At 39.9% G+C, this 24843-nt stretch overlaps 1 pseudogene; it reads left to right on the top strand.

Moving 5' to 3' along the window:
* LOC133419853 (caveolae-associated protein 1-like) overlaps nucleotides 1-23746 on the top strand; it is a 38426-nt pseudogene extending 14680 nt beyond the window's left edge.
* Nucleotides 23747-24843: the final 1097 nt, after the last annotated feature.

The following is a 24843-nucleotide window of genomic DNA, read 5'->3' as shown; positions in this document are numbered from 1 at the left end:
AAGAAAAATCCCCAAAAAATAAAACACGGCCGGAAAAACGAGGAAAAACATGAAAATGAAGGCGATATATTAGGATACAGAAAAGGTTTCCCTTTTCTTATTATTCTTATTCCGCACTCTTTTTTCGTCCGTTAATGCGGCCCGAACGGCAACGTGCACCCATGCATGCCATACATCGTTGGATGCGTCTCGATCGTGCCTCGATGGGCATTACTTTTCTCAGTAATAGGGGTTACCGTGGCAACGCTAGACGCCAAAAAGCAAAAAAAAAAAGGCGAAAATTCGGACGCTTATTGTTCGGCCGAGCTTTATCATAGAGATATCATTCAAACTTTCAAACACTCGGCCCGATTGGCACTAAAGGAACGTACAACCTCATTCTTCCAATTATTACAGTTTTTGCGATATTGACCTTTCATTTTTTTTTTTATTTCCGTTTGACTTTGGACGCTTGTTGCTAGGTAACAGGTTATCGTAGAGACATCGTACAAATGTTTCCCGACTCGGCACGCTGTGGACTTCAACATACTCAAATCTCATGAAGTTGGGATTTAAGGAAATTTTATGTCCAAATCCAGGCCACATGGCCCCATTCATTCGGATGGAGTTTTTTACCACGGTGAAAAAAAAACCTATCCGTTAACATAGCCTGAACCGGAACGTGCACCCATGCATGGCATACATCGTTAGATGCGTCTCCATCGTTCCTCGATGGGCATTACTTTTCTCAGTAAAAAGTGTTACCGTGGCAACGCTAGATGCCAAAAAGCAAAAAAAAAGCAGAAAATTCAGACGCTTATTGCTCGGCCGAACTTTATCGTAGAGACATCGTTCAAACTTTCAGACACTCGGCCCGATTGGCACTAAATGACCGTACAAGCTCATTATTCCAATTATTACAGTTTTTGTGATATTGACCTTTCATTTTTTTTTTTTTTTTTCTGTTTGACTTTGGACGCTTGTTGCTAGGCAACAGGTTATCGTAGAGACATCGTACAAATGTTTCCCGACTCAGCACGCTGGGGACTTCAACATACTCAAATTTCATGAAGCTGCGATTTAAGGACATTTTATGTCAAAATCCATGCCAAATGGCCCCATTCATTCGGATGGGGTTTTTTTTTTACCAGTACCAGCGGTAGGGCATGCCCATATCAACATTTCCTGGAATTTTCTAGTTAAGATGTGCTGTTAGGTTTTACAGTGCAGCGGGTCTCAGCGTGCAGCGTTAGCCGCGCTGCAGACCCGGGGAAAGTGAATCCAGAGTAAACTCCTCTAACTCTGTTATTCTCTGCTACGGGAATGTTTGCCGGTTGCCATGGCGACGCGGCGCTGATGTTGCTCCCTCCTCCACAGATTTCTGCCCGTCTATATTTATCCCTGTAGCCGCGAGGGAACGGACTAGAACGGAGGGAAAGAAGGAGGGAAAGAGGGAGGGATAATAAAAAACAAGCAGCCGGGATGGAAAGATGAAGAAAGGAGCAGAAAAAGAGGAAAGAGGCAGAAGTCGGTGACTCATGTCTGCCCTCGGGGACCGGTGCATAACTAACTTTATATAGAAATAACACGGCAGAGGAACTTTACTCTATAGAGATGTAAGGGAAGGAGAGGGAAGGAAAGGAAAGGAAAGGGAAGGAAAGGAAAGGAAAGGAAAGGAAAGGAGAGGAAAGGAAAGGAAAGGAGAGGAAAGGAAAGGAAAGGAAAGGAGAAGAAAGGAAAGGAAAGGAGAGGAAAGGAAAGGAAAGGAAAGGAAAGGAAAGGAAAGGAAAGGAAAGGAAAGGAAAGGAAAGGAAAGGGAACGGACATAACTTCACTTTATATAGAAATAACCGGCAGAAATAACTTTATACAGATGTAATCTGCTCTCTGGTCCCGAGTCTCTGATTAAAGGAGAGAAGGAGAGAAGGAGAGAGGGAATTCTCTCCCTCCTTCCCTGGACCGGGACCATCCCTCGTTTCCAGGGAAACATGAGCAGATAAATAAATCCTGTGTTTCTAACGACAGTAACTGGAACAAAAGCAGTGATGAATCTTCTGTTACTCTGGGTCAAAGCTGAAGCTTCACATTCAGGATTTGCAGGATTTCAGTTTGATTGCTGTTTCCTTTCAGGCGGGGGAGATGGTTTGTCCGTCAAGACTCCTCTCCCTGGCCCTGCCCCTTCTCAACCTTTCCCCGACCCTGAACCAACCTGGGGCTTGCTGCTTCCACCTGCCTGCACCCCCCCCTCTGGTCATCCCACTGCTGCTTCCACCTGCCTGCAGTCCCCACCCCCCTCTGGTCATCCCGCTGCTGCTTCCACCTGCCTGCGCTGCCTGCGTTAGTGCTGATGCACCAGGACATTTCTGTTAGTGCCTTTTTTTTTCTTAGACTTTTTTCTCAAAATTTCGACTTTTCTCTCAAAATTTCGACTTTTTCTCAAAATTTCGACTTTTTTCTCGACTTTTTTCCCAAAATTTCAACTTTTCTCTGAAAATGTCAACTCTTTTCTCAAAATTTTGACTTTTTCCTCGAAATTTCGACTTTTTTCTCAACTTTTTTCTAAAGATTTCGACTTTTTTCTCAAAATTTCGACTTTTTCTCAAAATTTCGACTTTTTTCTCAACTTTTTTCTCAAAATTTCAACTTTTCTCTGAAAATGTCAACTCTTTTCTCAAAATGTCAACTTTTTTCTAAAGATTTCGACTTTTTTCTCAAAGTTTCGACTTTTCTCTCAAAATTTCGACTTTTTCTGGAAATATCGACTTTTTTTCTACTTTTTTCTCAAAGTTTTGACTTTTCACTCAAAATTTCGACTCTTTTCTCAAAATGTCGACTCTTTTCTCAAAATTTCGGCTTTTTTCTCAACTTCTCCACAGTTAGTGACTTTGTGAGACAAGCGCCAAATTTGCACAAAGTCTGTTCTAGTTCTACTTTTTCAAAAAAGCCCGTTAGCCACGCAAAAAAAACAACATGGCTGCCGTTTTCCAAAATGGCCACCACAAAAGCCGTTTTTATGTGTTTTTTACCTCACGTGTCACATCACATTATGAGCTTGTAGATCGCCGATGATCATAAACATTTTTTATAAATGTTTTTTTTTTTTAGATTTTAATCCGGTTCAAATTTAGAAACTTCATTTCTGATCGAATTGCAACAGAAAACAGATATTAGTCAGAATTGGCCCGCCATCTTGAAAACTGGAAGCCATATTTAATTTGTATTAACATCATAGAATTTGTTTAGCCAAAACGCATGATAAAGAGATCATTAAAATATGTTCAGCAATTCAAGTTCTACACTGACAACCTTGTTTTAGCTTTCATGAGACATCTTGAAAAACGGCCGCCATCTTGGATTTTCAGGTGGCTAACGGGCTTTTCTGCAGAAGTAGCTACTCGGCAATGTTCATGCAACATTTGGTGCTTGTCTCACAAAGTGAACGATTCTCCTAAAAACCTGACTTCATTTCCCTCACTATGATGCACCAGGACATTTATGCACCAGGACTCGTGCAGGACTTCCTGTCTGTTTTTAAACCTTCACCTCCTTTAGAAAGACATCCCATATTTGTTTTTCTCTTTAGCACCACTTCAGTATTTCAGGTTTTATTTATCTTTTATTGATCTTATCTCTCCGTCGGGGTGTTGTCTACATGAACGTTCTGCTGCTGCGGCTCGGAGGAGGCTGGAGTTCCCCAGCGCTAACAAACGCCCAGGAATCCTCAGAGAATCTTCAGCTCGGGTTTAGGACGGAGCTGTGAAGTATTTGAGTGTTTGAGCAGCGAGAGGACGTGAAACTCTCCTCCCCCGTTAGCTTGGAGCTAACGTTGAAGGTTTCAGAGGAAGGCGATGCCTGGTTTCCCTGATTAACGTGTGATTAACGTGTTAGCATCACTTCAGTACCGCCGTCAAAGTCAAAGTCAACATGGGTGTTGACTGGGAAGACTCGTGGACTAACAGTAAAATAAAATATTTTATTTTATTTTAAAATAAGATAAAATAAAATACATTTTTAATATATTTTTAATTTTTTAAATTTTTAATTTACTCGCTGAAATATTTTCATATTCATATTTTATTAATGTCTACCGTGTCTACCAGTAAAATAGAAATATTTAATTTTATTTTAAAATAAAATAAAATACATTTCAAAATGAAGCAGAATATAATATTAAATTAAAATTAAAACATGAAAATATGAAAATATTAATATTTGTATAATATCTTATTTATCTCTAAAATATTTTATTTTAAAATAAAAAAAAGAAATACATTTAAAAAATAAAACAAAATATTTTAAAATTTAAATATTAAATTAAAAGATTTTATTAATGTCTACCATGTCTACTAGTAAAATAAAATATTTAATTTAACTTCAAAATAAAATGAAATACATTTCAAAACAAAGCAAAATATTTGAACATTTAAATATTAATATTTTAATATTACATTAAAATGAAAATTGAAAATATGAAATATTAAAATAATATTTTAATAATATCTTATTAATGTCTACCAGTAAAATAACATATTTTATTTTATTTTAAAATAAAAAACATTTCAAAGTAAAATAAAATATTGTAAAATTTAAAATGTAATATTTAAAATATTTATATTTCCATATTAATATTTTTTATTGATATGAAATATTAATGTAAATAGGAGGAAGGCGACGCCTGGTTTCCCTGATAAAGCGTGTGATTAACAGCCCGACCTGAACTGGACGTTGGTTTAGTTCCTGTTCCCACTGAGAGGATTCCCCTCACTCACACACACACACACACACACACACACACACACACACACACACACACACACACACACACACACACACACACACACACACACACACACACACACACACACACACACACACGTGTTTCTGGTTTCCATTTAAAGGGAACAGAAACAGAGGAGGGAGTGTTGCTGGTTCCTGCAGGATTCCTGCAGGATTCCTCACCCTCTCACCCTCTCACCCCCCCATCTGGAGGAGAGGCTGCAGTGGGAGGGGAGGGTTCCAGGGTGCCCCCCCCACCCTTAGACCCCCCCACCCTTAGGCCCCCCCGGCCCCGCCCTGCACCACAATCCACCAACACTCTGAGTCAGCTGTTTTCCATCTGAATCATCCCGGTTGCTGCTCCGTCTCTGCACACATGTTAGTGTGAGAGCATGAATGAAAAACAACTGGGGGGGTTACCACGGTTACCATGGAGACGGGGACACCCACATGTTTGGAGCTTTAAGGTCCCGTTTCTACGTAGCAAGAACATGGTGTTTTCATGCGTTTTGGTCGTTCGTTTACACAAAAACGAAGCTCAAAGTCTCCAAAAACCATCATTTCTGAAAACTCCGGAACTCCAAAGTGGAGATTTCTTTTTTTTCATTATGAGACAGAAACGTCACCAGCGTCATGAGTGACACCTGTGGTTACAATTAGTTTGTAACCGTCAATGTTTTCTTGTATTTTACCTGGTTTTCCCAAAATTCCGTTTTATTTTTCCACAAATGCCGTTTTATTTTTCCACAAATTCCGTTTTATTTTTCCGAAAATTCCGTTTTATTTTTCCGAAAATTCCGTTTTATTTTTCCGAAAATTCCGTTTTATTTTTCCACAAATTCCGTTTTATATTTCCCGAAAATTCCGTTTTATTTTTCCCCAAATTCTGTTTTATTTTTACACAAATTCCGTTTTATTTTTCCACAAATTCCGTTTTATTTTTCCGAAAATTCCGTTTTATTTTTACACAAATTCCATTTTATATTTTTTCACAAATTCCATATTTTCTAACTTCACACTTAAAAGTAACTCCACTTCTCTGTCACTCCAAACCAAAGACTCTGGTTCATCTTGGAAGTAACTGGAAGTTACTCGTGTCATTTGTTGATGTTTTTTTCAAGGATTGTGATTGGCTAGCATGACTTTATCTTCTCGTTACACTGCCCCCTGTAGGTTTGGCTGCTCATAGCACCTTAAAGGTATTGTGACATGAAAAACACATTTTTCTTGATTTTTTTGTGTTTTGTTGGGTGTCTTGACATCAATTGCACCCAAAAAAAAAAAAAACTTTTAACATTCAGTGTATTGTGTGCTTTCTGGGAATTTCCGCATAACTATGCAAAAACGGCGCATCTGGTTTGGTGGTAAATCACTAAATCACCGCCCCCTCCACCCAGCTCCCTGCCTCCTCTCCTCTCCAGCGCACCATAAAGGCTGATTTATGGTTCCGCGTTACACCGACGCAGAGCCTACGGCGTAGGGTTACGCGGCGACGCGCACCGTACGCTGAACCCTACGGCGTAGGCTCTGCGTTGATTTAACGCGGAACCATAAATCAGGCTTAACACGGAGCTGTTTAGAGCCTCTTCTGTTCTACTCACCGGAGGAAAACTGCTAAGAAGACCCGCGGCCACTGACTGGACTTAAGATAAGGGGACAGTGCTGCTTGCATGCCTTTATTTTTATGATTGTTTGCTGTGGACTGCTTCGCCGTGCTGCTTTTCCGTGCATGCTTCGCCTGTCGCTCCCGGCTTAACTCTCCGACACCGCTGTGAGCGTATTGCTTGTGGGGAGCTACGGTGCTGCCTTTCAGTCCTCTGGTCCCGGACTTCATCCCCGGGCTGTAGTCGCCCTGTCTGGGCTGTGTGTGTGGGTGTTTGTGGTGTGCGCGCGTGTGTGTGGAGACGGCAGAAGTGTGTAGCAGTTGGTTGGAGGAGGTTGGGAGGAGGAGCGGGGCAATGATTGACAGGAAAGGGGGAAAAGGAAGCGTTTTTCACGGCGCAAAAAATCACTGTAATAAAAAGCCAGGAATGGAGTACTGGAGTGAAGTTTTTCTTGTTACACCTTTTTAGACACATTTGAGGGATGTTGGCCAAGACTTTTAATAGTGTTAAAAGCATGTTAAAAATGATGTCACAATACCTTTAACAGATATTTATGCAGGTTCCTGGAAATGATGGTAATTTTAGAAACGTAGAGGGGGAAATATCAGTTTTTGAGAAATTTTGAGGAATTTTGAGAAAAAGTACGAAATGTCGTTAAAAAAGTTGAAATTTTGATAAAAAAGTCAAAATTTTGAGAAAAAAGTCAAAATTTTCAGATAAAAGTTGAAATTTTGAGAAAAAAGTTGACATTTTGAGAAAATTTTGAGATGCAGGTTCCTGGAAATGATGGGATTTTTCTAAACGTAGAGGGGGAAATATCCGTTTCTGTAAATACCCGGCTATGTGGAAACGTGGACTCAGTGGTGCTAACATGGAAAAAAATAGGTTTTCAGGAGTTTTATTTTGAAGGGACATGAGTTACTGGGAGCTACCCAGATGAAAAGCCACTTACTGTCAATCAGGGGGAGGGACTGGAGAGAGTGGAAGAATGTGGGAAAGAGAAGCCACTTTCAATTTGTTACACTTACTTTTCACTGAATATCTGATAAGGACTATTGTGCAAAAAACCAAAACAACCAAAACAAGAAAAATCACAAACACGAATAGAAAAGAGGCTGAAAGTTCACGACTGCTTCACGAACCGGAACTGGAACTGCGTCGCTACCAAGAACCAATCACAGCCCTCGGTCTGTGTTGGGTCGTAGTTACATTTTGTGGGAGGTGCTAGCAGGCTACGCCGTAGCTACGGAGAGCCTAGCGTAGCGGCTAACCTAAGGCGTAGCTACGGAGAGCCTAGCGTAGCCGCTAACCTACGGCGTAGCCACGTAGCCGCTAACCTACGGCGTAATTACGGAGAGCCTAGCATAGCCACGTAGCCGCGTAGCCACATAGCTTCTAACCTACGGCATAGCTACAGAGCGCCTAGCGTAGCTGCTAACCTAAGGCATAGCTACAGAGAGACTAGCATAGCCGCTAGCCTACGGCGTAGCCGCTAACCTACAGCATAGCCGCGTAGCCGCTAACCTACAGTGTAGCTTAAAGCAGAACCAGAATTCAGGCTAAGAGGTCAGCTAAGATTCCAGAGGTTGTAACGTTACAGTCTCCTACTGATTATAAAATATAAATCACTTAAATAAACTTTATTTTCTACAACGATGAAGTAGCCGGACAGGAAACGGCTCTGGAGGAAGAAGAAAAACGGTCATCGGGTCATTTTCTGCAGAAACAAAGAGGTTTATTATGAGTTTATTCTGTTTTGATTAGGTTTATAATGTTTCTATTAGGTTTCCGTGGTAATCACGTCCACGTGGTTTTAATGATCTTAATGTTGAAGACTGGAAGTTCTGGATCCATTAACTCTGAGGAATCAGAGATCTGGCTGGGGGGTCATTCCTGTGGCTTTAGCTTTGATATACATTTATATATTTATATATATATTTATATATTTATATATATATATTCATGTATTAACGCGTCAGTGAGACCAGAGTGAAAAGATCCACGGTAACAAAACTGTAAACAACAGATTAATTACTTTCCCAGAAACAATGATTCATGGCAGAAATCTGTCATCACTGATGAGAGAGAGGGAAGGAATGAAGGAATGAAGGAGGAGGAGAAGAAGAAGAAGGAAAGAAAGACTTGACTTGATGAAAGTGTTTATTTGGTTTCACAATATATTAATTTAAGAAGCTCCAACTCTCTCCCACAAACTCATCAATCAATATTAAAGTTCCACATTCTGATGAAACATCATGACACAATTACACACACACACACACACACACACACACACACACACACACACACACACACACACACACACACACACACACACACACACACACACACACGCTCAGATTGTGGTTTACTGTGTTTTGCAACAAGCAAATGCAATCTTTTAATTTGTGTGTGATGTTGCCACGGAAACCGTCTCTCTGTTGTGTAAGAGTCAGTCGGCAGCCGCACACACTCACACACACTCTCTGAGCGATCACACACTCGCACACACACACACACACACACACACACACACACACACACACACACTCTAAACGATCACACACTCGCACAAACACACACACACACACACACACACACTCTAAACGATCACACACTCGCACAAACACACACACACAAACACACACTAGCGACTACACTCCAGCTCGGTGTATTTTCCACTTCCTGTTTCGGAGAACAATGTCCCATTAACTTCGGAGCCGGAAAGTGGAAAACACCAAAGTGACGCTTGAACTTCCTACAACTGTTTCCAGAGCTTGAGCTCACGTCTCCGTCCTCAAGTCTCCCTCCTACGACTCGTAAACAAACGTCTCTTGAAACATTTACCAGGAACTTCAAGGTCTCAAGGTTTCAAGGTCAAATCCTGGTCGGTGATCGATACGTCCAATCCGTTCGCTTGGCAACTTCTTACATTAGTTCCACGTCGACCAATCAGCAGCAGCGTTTCCAGCCCCGCCTTAATGCCTATTGATAATCTTTTTTGTGTATTTTGTTGTAATGTTGTCCTCTATTGTCTTTGGGTCACCGATAAACTAGTGATTAAAGTTGGGGGTCGGTGTCTGACTGTAAACTATGATGTCGTGTGTTTGACTCGTAGTAGACTTGTAGTCAAGATTAAACCGCCTAAACCGAGACCAGAGAGATAATAATACCAAGATACTACCAAGATACTACCAAGATACTACCAAGAAAATACCAAGATACTACCAAGACACTACCAAGACACTACCAAGACACTACTAAGATACTACCAAGACACTACCAAGATACTACCAAGATACTACCAAGATACTACCAAGACACTACCAAGATACTACCAAGATACTACCAAGATACTACCAAGACACTACCAAGATACTACCAAGACACTACCAAGACACTACCAAGATACTACCAAGATACTACCAAGATACTACCAAGACACTACCAAGACACTACCAAGACACTACCAAGATACTACCAAGATACTACCAAGACACTACCAAGATACTACCAAGACACTACCAAGACACTACCAAGACCAAGACACTACCAAGACCAAGACACTACCAAGACACTACCAAGATACTACCAAGACCAAGACACTACCAAGATACTACCAAGACCAAGACACTACCAAGATACTACCAAGATACTACCAAGATACTACCAAGACTCTACCAAGATACTACCAAGACCAAGACACTACCAAGATACTACCAATATACTACCAAGACACTACCAAGACACTACCAAGACACTACCAAGATACTACCAAGACTCTACCAAGATACTACCAAGACACTACCAAGATACTACCAAGATACTACTAAGACACTACCAAGACTCTACCAAGACACTACCAAGACACTACCAAGATACTACCAAGACACTACCAAGAAAATACCAAGATAATACCAAGACACTACCAAGACACTACCAATACACTACCAAGATACTACCAAGACACTACCAAGATACTACCAAGAAACTACCAAGATACTACCAAGACACTACCAACATACTACCAGGACCAAGACACTACCAAGATACTACCAAGATACTACCAAGATACTACCAAGATACTACCAAGATACTACCAAGATACTACCAAGACACTACCAAGATACTACCAGGACCAAGACACTACCAAGACTCTACCAAGATACTACCAAGACACTACCAAGATACTACCAAGACACTACCAAGATACTACCAAGACACTACCAAGACACTACCAAGATACTACCAAGATACTACCAAGACACTACCAAGACACTACCAAGACACTACCAAGATACTACCAAGATACTACCAAGACACTACCAAGACACTACCAAGACACTACCAAGACACTACCAAGATACTACCAAGATACTACCAAGACTCTACCAAGACTCTACCAAGATACTACCAAGACACTACCAAGATACTACCAAGACACTACCAAGACACTACCAAGATACTACCAAGTCTCTACCAAGATACTACCAAGACACTACCAAGATACCACCAAGACACTACCAAGACACTACCAAGATACTACCAAGACACTACCAAGACACTACCAATACACTACCAAGATACTACCAAGACACTACCAAGACACTACCAAGATACTACCAAGACTCTACCAAGATACTACCAAGACACTACCAAGATACTACCAAGACACTACCAAGACACTACCAAGATACTACCAAGACACTACCAAGACACTACCAAGACACTACCAAGACACTACCAAGATACTACCAAGACTCTACCAAGATACTACCAAGACACTACCAAGATACTACCAAGACACTACCAAGACACTACCAAGACACTACCAAGACACTACCAAGACACTACCAAGATACTACCAAGATACTACCAAGATACTACCAAGACACTACTAAGACCAAGACACTACCAAGATACTACCAAGACACTACCAAGACACTACCAAGACACTACCAAGACACTACCAAGACCAAGACACTACCAAGATACTACCAAGACACTACCAAGACACTACCAAGACACTACCAAGTCACTACCAAGACCAAGACACTACCAAGATACTACCAAGACACTACCAAGACACTACCAAGACACTACCAAGATACTACCAAGACACTACCAAGACACTACCAAGACCAAGACACTACCAAGATACTACCAAGATACTACCAAGATACTACCAAGAAACTACCAAGACACTACCAAGATACTACCAAGACACTACCAAGACACTACCAAGATACTACCAAGACACTACCAAGACACTACCAAGACACTACCAAGACACTACCAAGACCAAGACACTACCAAGATACTACCAAGACACTACCAAGATACCACCAAGATACTACCAAGATACTACCAAGACACTACCAAGACACTACCAAGACACTACCAAGACACTACCAAGATACTACCAAGACACTACCAAGACACTACCAAGACACTACCAAGACCAAGACACTACCAAGATACTACCAAGACACTACCAAGACACTACCAAGATACTACCAAGACACTACCAAGACACTACCAAGATACTACCAAGATACTACCAAGATACTACCAAGACACTACCATGATACTACCAAGACACTACCAAGACACTACCAAGACACTACCAAGACACTACCAAGATACTACCAAGATACTACCAAGACACTACCAAGACACTACCATGATACTACCAAGACACTACCAAGACACTACCAAGACACTACCAAGACACTACCAAGATACTACCAAGATACTACCAAGACACTACCAAGACACTACCAAGACCAAGACACTACCAAGATACTACCAAGACACTACCAAGACACTACCAAGACACTACCAAGATACTACCAAGACACTACCAAGACACTACCAAGACACTACCAAGACACTACCAAGATACTACCAAGACACTACCAAGACACTACCATGATACTACCAAGACACTACCAAGACACTACCAAGACACTACCAAGACACTACCAAGACACTACCAAGATACTACCAAGATACTACCAAGACACTACCAAGACACTACCAAGATACTACCAAGATACTACCAAGATACTACCAAGACACTACCAAGACACTACCAAGACCAAGACACTACCAAGATACTACCAAGATACTACCAAGATACTACCAAGAAACTACCAAGACACTACCAAGATACTACCAAGACACTACCAAGACACTACCAAGATACTACCAAGACACTACCAAGACACTACCAAGACACTACCAAGACACTACCAAGACCAAGACACTACCAAGATACTACCAAGACACTACCAAGATACCACCAAGATACTACCAAGATACTACCAAGACACTACCAAGACACTACCAAGACACTACCAAGATACTACCAAGACACTACCAAGACACTACCAAGACACTACCAAGACCAAGACACTACCAAGATACTACCAAGACACTACCAAGACACTACCAAGATACTACCAAGACACTACCAAGACACTACCAAGATACTACCAAGATACTACCAAGATACTACCAAGACACTACCATGATACTACCAAGACACTACCAAGACACTACCAAGACACTACCAAGACACTACCAAGATACTACCAAGATACTACCAAGACACTACCAAGACACTACCATGATACTACCAAGACACTACCAAGACACTACCAAGACACTACCAAGACACTACCAAGATACTACCAAGATACTACCAAGACACTACCAAGACACTACCAAGATACTACCAAGATACTACCAAGATACTACCAAGACACTACCAAGACACTACCAAGACACTACCAAGATACTACCAAGATTCTACCAAGACACTACCAAGACACTACCAAGATACTACCAAGACACTACCAAGACACTACCAAGACACTACCAAGATACTACCAAGATTCTACCAAGACACTACCAAGACACTACCAAGACACTACCAAGATACTACCAAGATTCTACCAAGACACTACCAAGACACTACCAAGACACTACCAAGACACTACCAAGATACTACCAAGATACTACCAAGATACTACCAAGACACTACCAAGACACTACCAAGACACTACCAAGATACTACCAAGATACTACCAAGATACTACCAAGACACTACCAAGATACTACCAAGATACTACCAAGACACTACCAAGACACTACCAAGACACTACCAAGACACTACCAAGACACTACCAAGATACTACCAAGACACTACCAAGACACTACCAAGACACTACCAAGACCAAGACACTGCCAAGATACTACCAAGACACTACCAAGATACTACCAAGACACTACCAAGATACTACCAAGACACTACCAAGACACTACCAAGATACTACCAAGACACTACCAAGATACTACCAAGATACTACCAAGACACTACCAAGACACTACCAAGACACTACCAAGACCAAGACACTACCAAGACACTACCAAGACCAAGACCCACCAAGACACTACCAAGACACTACCAAGACACTACCAAGACACTACCAAGATACTACCAAGATACTACCAAGACACTACCAAGACACTACCAAGACACTACCAAGACACTACCAAGACACTACCAAGACCAAGACCCACCAAGACACTACCAAGACACAGACACTACCAAGACCACGACACTACCAAGACTAAGACACTACCAAGATACTACCAAGACCTAGACACTACCAAGATACTACCAAGATACTACCAAGACCAAGACCAAGACACTACCAAGACCAGAGAGCTCCAGACCAAATCTAGTTACTTCCTGATCCTGTGTGATTGTAGTGATCATTCTACAATCAGTCTACATCAGTCTTCTACTACTATTACTGTCATTTAGCAGACGCTTAATTATTAATATCATTAATTAACTTAAGTTAGTATTTCGTGGGAACTAATCATATTTCCCCCCATGTCCTCTCTGGGGCTCCGTAGATGACTGATCTCTTCTGATATCTGTCCGTCAGGTGCTCACCGTGCCCCGTCAGGGACAATCTGCGGTTATAAAACACTGATCGGTTATTAAATCCCCCTGATTTGGGTGCAGCTCTCGGAGTAAGAGACTCCCAGGTCGTGTGAAGGCCTGAGCTTCAAGAGTTCGGGTCGTCAGCAAAGGAATTTGAGCTGGGAAAGTATTTTCCTGCGGCTCGGTCCGTCAACACAGCTGCTCAGGAAAAGCCCCATCACTCCTCCGAGGTCAAGTTCACCCGAGACGCCGCGGCAACAATACGCCGTAAACGCTGATCATCGCAGAGACAATAGCCCGGCTCCGCCCTCAAATACCTTCCATCCAGCACTTTGATGCTATCGTCTTCCTGCTGGACAGATGTTTTTCCAGGACGGCCGAGAGCCCAGGCCGTTTTCCACACCTTCACCCCCCCCAACATTCCCTTTGTTCCTGAAAACACGGCCGTTTTCCACACCTTCACCCCCCCCAACATTCCCTTTGTTCCTGAAAACACGGCCGTTTTCCACACCTTCACCCCCCCACCACTCCAACACTCCCTTTGTTCCAGCTGTTCCTGTTTTGACCGGAGAGACGGGAGTGGAGGGAAAAGGGAAGGACAATGGACATGTAGACGTCCATGTAGACGTCCCGGAGCCGGCGGAGGCTCCGCCCCTTCAGCACTGTACTCACCAGGTGAAAGGGGGAACGGTGGAGACAGAAAAGATGGATAATCTGGAAAAGAGACGGCATAAGGAGGGAGGGAGGGAGGTGGAGAACCAGGGGAACGAAGGAATGGAGGAGGAAAGTGAACAGGAACTTAATCAGAAACTGTTCTGGCAGGAAAACGAGTTTCATGCTCAGTTGTAACAACATAACATCATCCATCCATCCATCCATCCATCCATATTCAAAACTGTTTCCACGTAACAAACTCGTTAGGAGTAAAGTTGCTTTCGTCAACGAAGATTCTGACTAAATATCGTCGTCAACGAACGTTCATCACCTGAGGAAAACGAGACGCAACGAAAATGCTGGTCATGTGATGGTAACGATGCTGCGTTCTGGCCGGGACCGCCGGCCAGAACGCAGCTCCCGAGGCTCCGGCCTGCAAACATGCACAAAAGAGAAAAAAGGGGGGCCGGCACAAGAAACTACAGGAACGATGGACAAAAACGATAGCTATGAGATATTTATAATAAATAAAAATGGAAATGGAGAAGAGAGGAAGGGGAGAGGAGAGGAGAAGAAGGGTGAGAGGCACCGCCCAGCGGATCATGTCGGTGCCCCCTGCAGCATAGGCCTATAGCAGCATATCTACCGCGAAGCTATATTTGAGACTAACTATTATAGTCTTGTTCTATAGCTGCAACTATGACTACTGACTCTAACACACTAGAGTTTACACTACCTAGAGATTTACCAACACCAGCTAGAGGTTTACTAAACACTAACTATAGGCTTTACTAAACAGAAAGGTTTTAAGTTTAGTTTTAAAGGTGGAGGTGGTGTCAGCCTCCTTAACCCAGATTGGAAGTTGGTTCCATAGTAGTGGTGCCTGATAGCAGAACGCCCGCCCTCCAAATCTACATTTAGATACTCTAGGAACTACGAGTAAACCTGCACTCTGAGAGCGGAGAGCTCTGCCAGGAACATAAGGCACTATCAGGTCTTGTAAATACTGCGGAGCTAAGCCGTTTTGGGCTTTATATGCAAGTAATACAATTTTAAATTGGATTCTGAATTTTACAGGTAGCCAATGGAGCGACGCTAACTTCTGTCCTTCTGTCCGTCTGTCCGCAGGACGAGGTGAAGCTTCCGTCAAAGCTCAGCATCTCCAAGTCCATGAAGGTTTCCGACTCCGTGTCCGGGAGCCGGGGCGGCAGCCTGCTGGAGCTGAAGGAGGCGGCGGAGGACGGGGAGGACGGGGACAAGCCGGACCGGCCCCACGTGGACCTGTCCTCGGACGAGGAGGGCCTGGACATCGAGGACGCCATCGAGGAGACCCGGGCGGAGAAGATCAAGCGCAGCAGCCTGCAGCGCGTCCAGACCCTGAAGACGGTGTTCTCCCGGGAGAAGATGGACAAGACCAGAGCCAAGACCAAGGAGAACCTGGAGAAGACCAAACAGAAGACCAAGGACAACCTGGAAAAGACCAAGCAGAAGACCAAGGAGAACCTGGAGAAGACCCGGCAGAAAACCAAGGAGAACCTGGAGAAAACCCGGCAGAAGACCAAGGAGAACCTGGAGAAGACGCGCCACAACATCGAGAAGAAGATGGGGAAACTGGGGACGCGCATGAGCGTCAACCCGGACCGGAAGCAGAAGATGAAGACGTCCGGAGACAAGGTTTGACTGATTTAAATCTTTATTTCAAGCATATTAAATAAAAATAATAATAAAAATAGTGTTTTTTTAAAATAAAAACACTTGAAAAAAACCCGCAAGCATGCGGGCGTGCGTTTTGCGTGCGAGCATGCGTTTTTTCGTGCGTTCGTTCTTTCGTGCGTTTTCGACATTTCGACTTTTTTCTCAAAATTTCAACTTTTTCATCAAAATTTCAACTTTTTTCTCAAAATGTCTACTTTTTTTCCGACTTTTTTCATCAAAATTTCAACTTTTTCATCAAAATTTCAAACTTTTTCTCAAAATTTCAACTTTTTTCTCTCAATTTCAACTTTTTTCTCAAAATATTTACTTTTTCATCAAAATTTCAACTTATTCATCAAAATTTCAAACTTTTTCTCAAAATTTCAACTTTTTTCTCTCAATTTCAACTTTTTTCTCAACTTTTTTCTCAAAATATTAACTTTTTCATATTTCAACTTTTTCATCCAAATTTCAACTTTTTTCATCAAAATTTCAACTTTTTTCTCAAAATTTCACCTTTTTCTCAAAATTTCAACTTTTTCATCCAAATTTCAACTTTTTTCTCAAAATTTCAACTTTTTTCATCAAAATTTCAAACTTTTTCTCAAAATTTCAACTTTTTTCTCTCAATTTCAACTTTTTTCTCAACTTTTTTCTCAAAATTTTTACTTTTTCATCCAAATTTCAACTTTTTTCTCAAAATGTCACCTTTTTCTTAAAATTTCAACTTTTTTATCAAAATTTCAACTTTTTTATCAAAATGTGACAAAAAATTTTTTTTCAAGGTTTGACTAAAAAAATGTATTAAATAAAAAAGAAAAACAATTACACTAAACATCAGAAAAGAATACAAATTAAAGCTGCAAGCAGCGATTTCACCAATAAAAGTCGAGGATTTAAAACCGAGTCCGATGACACCACCATGACTCTTCATGTCAAACCATTCAAAAGTCATGGCGGAGAATAGGAACTATCAAATATGGACCAATCAGATGAAGGGGCGGGGCTAATTTGCACCAATTATGTTCAAGGACTCAATACCGAGTCCGATGACACCACCCACGACTCTTTATGTCAAACCTTTCAAAAGTTATAACAGAAAGTAGGAACTATCAAATATGGACCAATCAGATGAAGGGGGGGCGCGGTTTTTGGCGTCTAGCGTCGCCACGGTAACGCTTTTGAAAGAGAAAAGTAATGAGTGTAGTCGTAGGATGGAGACGCACATTTTGAAGTATAACACACCTGGGTGCACGTTACGGTTCGGGCCGTATTAACGGCCGAAGAAATGGCATAAATTTCTCCAAAATTACGCGATTAATTCAGAATAATCAAAATGGCCGACTTCCTGTTGGGTTTTGGCCATGGCTCCAAGAGACTTTTCTTTAAGTTGTGACATGATACAGGTGTGTACCGATTTTGGTGCATGTACGTCAAATCGTATTGTGGGGCTTGAGGCACAAAGTTTTCTAGGGGGCGCTGTTGAGCCGTTAGGCCACGCCCATTAATGCAAACCATGAAATATCAAATTTTTGGCATCAAAATGAGCATAGTTGAATATCTCAAAAACCGTAATAGCTAGCGTGATGAAACTAAAATATGTTGTAGTTCAACGTGTCCCGGGTTTGTCAACGTTGTAATGATGTCTGTACGATAAACCGTTGCCTAGCAACAAGCATCCAAAATAAAATGGAATTTTTTTTAAAATTGAAAGTCAAATATCGCAAAAACCGTGATAAGTAGCATGATGAGGTTGTACGGTCCTTTAGTGCCAATCGGGCCGAGTGTTTGTAAATTTGAACGATGTCTCTACGGTAAAGTTCGGCCGAACAATAAGCATCCGAATTTTCGCCTAGTTTTTTTTGCTTTTTGGCATCTAGCGTTGCCACGGTAACACTTTTGACTGAGCAAAGTAATGCCCATCGAGTCTTCAAACCGCATTGTGGGTCTTGAGGCACAAAGTTTTCTAGGGGGTGCTGTTGAGCCGTTAGGCCACGCCCATTAATACAAACCATTAAATATCACATTTTTCACCAGGACTGGATTGGTGCAAAATTTGGTGACTTTTGGGGAACGTTTAGGGGGAAAAAGTCCCTCATTTTGTCGGAAGAATAATAATAAAAATTCCTACAGACACAATACGGCCTTTGCACTGTCTGTGCTCGGGCCCTAATAAATATAACAGCAAGCTTTACTTTCTCAAAAAATATACCTGTTATTACAAAATATTACAGTACTTCATTGCAATATTATACCTGAGCATTATAAATATTATACCTGAGCATTCTAAATATTATACCGGTAACCGGAATTGTGCATAATTCTGGTTCTTTTTTGGAGAATGAATACTGGTTTTGGTATTTCCCCAGAGCTCTATGCAGTAATTTAAATAAGGTAAAACCATTAAACAGTACAGAGTGTGGAGAGATTTGCTCTGTAGGAAGGTTTTAGCTTTTGCCATTATTGAGATGCTTCTAGTTCAGCGGTCGGCAAAACACAAAAAACGAATATGTCTGGAGCCGCAAAAAATGAAAAGTAATATTATTAGTTATAACTGGGGGAGATGTATTATTTCGTTATGCACTTCGAGAAAAAAGTTGAAATGTTGAGAAAAAAGTCAAAATGTTGGGAAAAAAGTCAAAATGTTGGGAAAAAAGTCAAAATTTCCTAAAAAAAAGTTGAAATTTTGAGAAAAAATCGAAATGGCGAGAAAAAAGTTAAAATTTCGTAGAAAAAAAGTGGAAATTTTGAGAAAAAATCGAAACGTCTGTATGAATCAGGGCTCGTCAACCCGCAGCTCTTTAGCGCCGCCCTAGTGGCTCCTGGAGCTTTTTAGAAAATGTTTGACCTTTTTTTCCTTTTTTTCTTCTTTTTTTCTTCTTTTTTTTCTTTTTTCTCTTCCTTTTTCCTTTCCTTTTTAATCCTTTTATTCTCAAAAGTTCGACTTTTTTCTCGACATTTCAACTATTTGCTCAACATTTCCACTTTTTTCTCAAAATTTCGAATTTTTTTTTACGAAATTTTTACTTTTTTCCTCAAAATTTTGACTTATTTCTCGAAATTTTGTCTTTTTTCTCGACATTTCGATTTTTTCTCAAAATTTTGACTTTCTTTAGGAAATTTTGACTTTTTTCTCAACATTTTGACTTTTTTCTCAAAATTTCGACTTTTTTCTCAAAGTGCACAATGAAGAAATAAGTTATAACTAATATTATTACTTTTCATTTTTTGCGGCTCCAGACATATTAGTTTTTGTGTTTTTGGTCCAATATGGATCTAAAACATGTTGGACTAGAAGCCGACTGTTATCCACATTCCCGTTACCAAACATCCTGAAGTTCTTGTCTTCTATTTAAAGGTGAAGAAGGCGTTCACGCCCGACCACGTGGTCTACGCCCGCTCCAAAACGGCCGTGTACAAAGTCCCGCCCTTCACCTTCCACGTGAAGAAGATCCGGGACGGAGCGGCGGAGGAGACGGTGATGGGGACGGAGATGGTGGAGGTGGAGAAGGAGGGAGAGGTTCTGCAGGGAGACGATCTGGAGGTGGAGGTGGAGATGGAGATGATGAACGGAGGAGGAGAGGACGAGGAGCTGGAGGAAGAGGAGGAGGAAGAGGAGGAGCATTACAGCCACGACGCCCTGGAGGAGGAGGAGGAGAAGGAGAGAGAGAGCGACTGAAACCTGGAGGAGGAAGAGGAGAAGGAGAGAGAGAGCGACTAAAAACATCCGGACTTTATTTACGTCCAAGTTCTACCTAAAAGGGAGGGAGGGGGGTGAACCTGCAGAGATCAGGATCTTAACAAGAATATTTGTCTTGTTTCTAGTTAGAATTTCTCATTTTAGTAAAAAAAAATCTCATTCCACTTAAAACAAGACTCATCACTGGAAAAAACAACAATTTTCACCTGTTTCAAGTAGATTTTCACTTGAAATAAGTAGAAAAATCTGCCAGTGGAACAAGATTTTTTTGCTTGTAATGAGAAGATAAATCTTTTTCTACTTATTTCAAGTGAAAATTTACTTGATACAGGTGAAAATTGTTGTTTTTTCACCTGTTTCAAGTAAATTTTCACTTAAAAAAAGTCGAAACTTTGAGAAAAAAGTCAAAATGTCGAGAAAAAAGTCAAGAAAAAAGTCTAAATGTCATTGGAAAATTACATTGTGCCAGTGGAACAAGATTTTTTTTGCTTATAATGTGAAAATAAATCTTTTTATACTTATTTTCTAGTGAAAATTTACTTGAAACAGGTGATAATTGTCAAATAACAAGTTACTTTTCTGGTAATGACTCTTGTTTTAAGTGTAATGAGATTTTTTTTGACTAAAAATTAGACATTTTAACTAGAAATAAGACAAATATTCCTGGTAAGATTTTGAGTTTTTGCAGTGAATAATTAACTATTTCCGTCTTATTTCCATAAGTTTCCTCTATTATTCCTACTATTAAGTTTGATGGATGAACTTCCTGAGATGACCAGGAGGGGGCGCCAGAGCCAGAACCACAAAAGAGGAGAGAAAAACTGCTTTAATTCTGATTTATTCCCTTTTTTAATGTGTCACATTTTAATCCTGGCTTCTAATAACTTTAGAATGTGTTTTATTCTGTTTATTTCACCTTATTAACCTATAATTCCTGACTGGGTTTTTAGCTACACGTGTTTACGGTTGATGAAACTTTGTCCTTTATCTCGTTCATTCAGAAAAACAGCAGGTTTTTTTTTCTTTCATTAAAACCTTTCTCGGAATTCTGAAATAATTATCGCGTTAAATTCAGAAGAAATGGAGCCGATTTTTTTTATTAACATTTTTCTTGTAATTCTGAGATAATTATTTCGTTAATTCAGAAAAACGGAATAGATTTTTTTTTTATTAAACTTTTTCTCTGAATTTTTTATGACAATAATCTCATTAATTCAGAAAAAACGGAGCAGATTTTTTTCATTAAAACCTTTCTCGGAATTCTGAGATAATTATCACGTTAAATTCAGAAAAACAGAGCAGATTTTTTTTTTTTTCATTAAAACTTATCAACTGTTTAAATGAAGCAGATATAAAATAAAAACAGAGATAAAGACAGAAACGTTGCCGTCCGTCCGTCCGTCCTTCAGCCTCAGCTGCCACTTTTACGTTAAAAACACACACATCTTTATTCTCTTTATTCTCAATGTTCATCTCTCAAGTCTGGGCCTGTTTTTTCAGAATAAAGACATAAACGTTTCTTTCCTGCAGGATGAATCATATAAATATATAAATCACACACCGATCCGTCTCTGTCCCTTTAATCTTTAATAACCGTCGTTTTACAGACGTTTTCCTCTAGTTACTAGTTTTATCTGCTCTTATATCATTTCATTTGTGTCTGATCTCGTTTGTAACAATTCCGTCTCCACGGCAACGACATCTTACCTGGTTTTTCTTTTATATTTCACTGCGTTTGTACCTGGAAAATAATCACAGTCTTTGTTGTCACTAACGGCGTTTAAGCCTATTATTATTCCTCTTTTAAAAGCTTTAATAAGAAACTGTGATGAGGACGAGTAGTTTAGTTTTATCATTATTATTATCTGCTTTAAGCTCGCCGTTTTTCCTCCAGACGAGTCTGTTCACGTTTCTGTTTCTGTTTCACAACAGAAGTGTTGGATCACTGCAAAAACTCACAATCTTAACAAGAATATTTGTCTTATTTCTAGATAAAATGTCTCATTTTTAGTCAAAAAATCTCATTACACTTAAAACAAGACTCATCACTGGAAAAAACAACAATTTTCACCTGTTTCAAGTAGATTTTCACTTAAAATAAGTAGAAAAATCTGCCAGTGGAACAAGATTTTTTTGCTTGTAATGAGAAGATAAATCTTTTTCTACTTATTTCAAGTGAAAATTTACTTGAAACAGATTTACAATTGTCAAATAAAACAATAAAACAAAATTTGGTCGACATTTCGAATTTTTTCTCAAAATTTTGAGATATAAAAAAAGTCAAAATGTTGTTGGAAAAAAAATCAACAATTTTCACCTGTTTCAAGTAGATTTTTACTTCAAATAAGTAGAAAAATCTGCCAGTGGAACAAGATTTTTTTTGCTTGTGATGTGAAAATAAATCATTTTCTACTTATTTCTAGTGAAAATTTACTTGAAACAGGTGAAAATGGTCAAATAACAAGTTATTTTTCTGGTGATGAATCTTGTTTTAAGTGTAATGAGATTTTTTTGACTAAAAATGAGACATTTTAACTAGAAATACGATTTTTGTTTTTATCGTGCACTTCGAGAAAAAAGTTGAAGTTTCGAGAAAAAAGTCGAAATTTCGTGAATAACGTTTTTCTGCAAACCGGCCACTAGGGGGCGACGCCGTTCGTTTGTGGTGGTTTTTGAAAACCTTATGTCCATAACTAACACCAAATATGAAAAACCTGTCACCGAGTGCAGGATCTTTATGATTATTGACAGATTTCACCATAATTGAACCGTTACTGCAACTGTTCAGGTTTACCGGCTTCTTTAACTAAATGTATTTATGGTGCTTTATTTGTTTTCCTGTGTTTCTTTTACAAGCTTTATGAATTAAACTGTGTTTTCTGCTGAAACAAAGCGGTTAAACTTTGGAAGTCGCCTGAGAAAGAAAGAAAAAAGAAAGAAAAGGATAGAAAAGGAAAGAAAAGTGTACATTTCTGTGTTTTCTGGAGTCACCGTAGTCGTTTAACGTCCAAGTTTAGACTTTTCACCGTGATTTTGACTGTTTCCTCTGAACTTCCTGTTATTCACCGTTGTTCTTGTTCTGCATCGATATCTGACTGTTTTATTCATTAAACATTCACTAAATCCATGGAGGTGAAGTTTCTGACGCTGATGCTCTGAGATCGGACCTGGAGTCGAACCAAAGACCCGCCAACACCCTCGTTGGTGCCGATGTTAGCGCAGATGTTAGCGCAGATGTTAGCGCAGACGTTAGCGCCCTGGTCGTGTGTTGAAACAATAATCTGCTTCGTTCCGTCTGTAACTGATTCCTGATTTCTGCTTCTGCTGTGTTTGCTAAAACCACTAATGATTTCAAGAATAAAAGCCATTTGAGTCACAGTTTCTTGTGTTTTTCATCAAGTCTGTCCCGGAAACGTCTGCAGAAACGACGCCGCTAACGGCTAAGTGTTCAGAATTAACTTTTATCTGACTGAATTACCGTATTTTCTGGACTATAAGCCGCTACTTTTTCCATAGGTTTTCATCCATGCAGCTAATACAAAGGTGCAGATATTCTGTGGTTTTTTCTTCCACCACTCGGGGCGCTCTAACCGGAATTAGAATCAAAACTAAGACAAAATAAATGCAAAGAAGAATACGCTACTTCTTCTTTAGCAGATAGAAGTAGAAGCAGATTTCAAACAGATAAATAGATAAATAAATAGCGGTTATTTTCTCTTGGTTCTGTCCTGTTTTAATCAGTAAAGTTGCTGCCGTGTTAAAAGACACTGTTAGGAGGTTGTTTTTTTTTAAGACTTTTTATTTCTTTAAGATTTTGCCTTCAATACATCTGTGCAGTGAGAGAGAGACAGGAAATAGGGGGGATGTGTAACATGAAGCAAACCCACCAAGTCACTGAAAAGGTGTGGGGATTAAATCTGACATTTTTGCAGAACAATTGTTGAAATTTTGATTATTTGTTTAGCTGTTGCTGCTGTTTTTTTCCTCAGGGAGCTGGTTATTTTTTGGAAAAGAATATGTTGAAAGTAATGCATACTGTATTGTACAGTAAAAAGGAAAAAAAGAAATGTGTTGCACACATGAAGCAAACCTACAAAATTGCAAAAATAAATAAGCTTCACTTTCTACAGTTTTTGCATCATGAATCAAACTGAAGAATAAAACTTTAGCTCTTTAAATCTCTTCATAAACGAGCCGCGTCACCAGAAACCTGCTGAAGTTCAGGAAACTCCTTCACTGCTTTGCAGGATTGTTCAGGTTTCCTTTTTTATTTTTATTGACAGATATATACAATAAAAAGGTACAAAACTTCAGGATAAAATGCAGTTACAAATTAAGAACAATACATTATATATCAAAATAAAATAGAAGGCTTGAGTTTTAAGGAGGAAAAATAAATAAAAACAAAAGATCAGAAAATATATTTTTCACATTAGCTTCTTTGTTTTAACCGCTTTGGGTTTTATTTCTGTTTA

Source organism: Cololabis saira, chromosome 19 (genome assembly GCF_033807715.1).
Source record: "Cololabis saira isolate AMF1-May2022 chromosome 19, fColSai1.1, whole genome shotgun sequence".
Lineage (NCBI taxonomy): Eukaryota > Metazoa > Chordata > Actinopteri > Beloniformes > Belonidae > Cololabis > Cololabis saira.
This window is presented reverse-complemented; position numbering and strand designations above follow the sequence as displayed.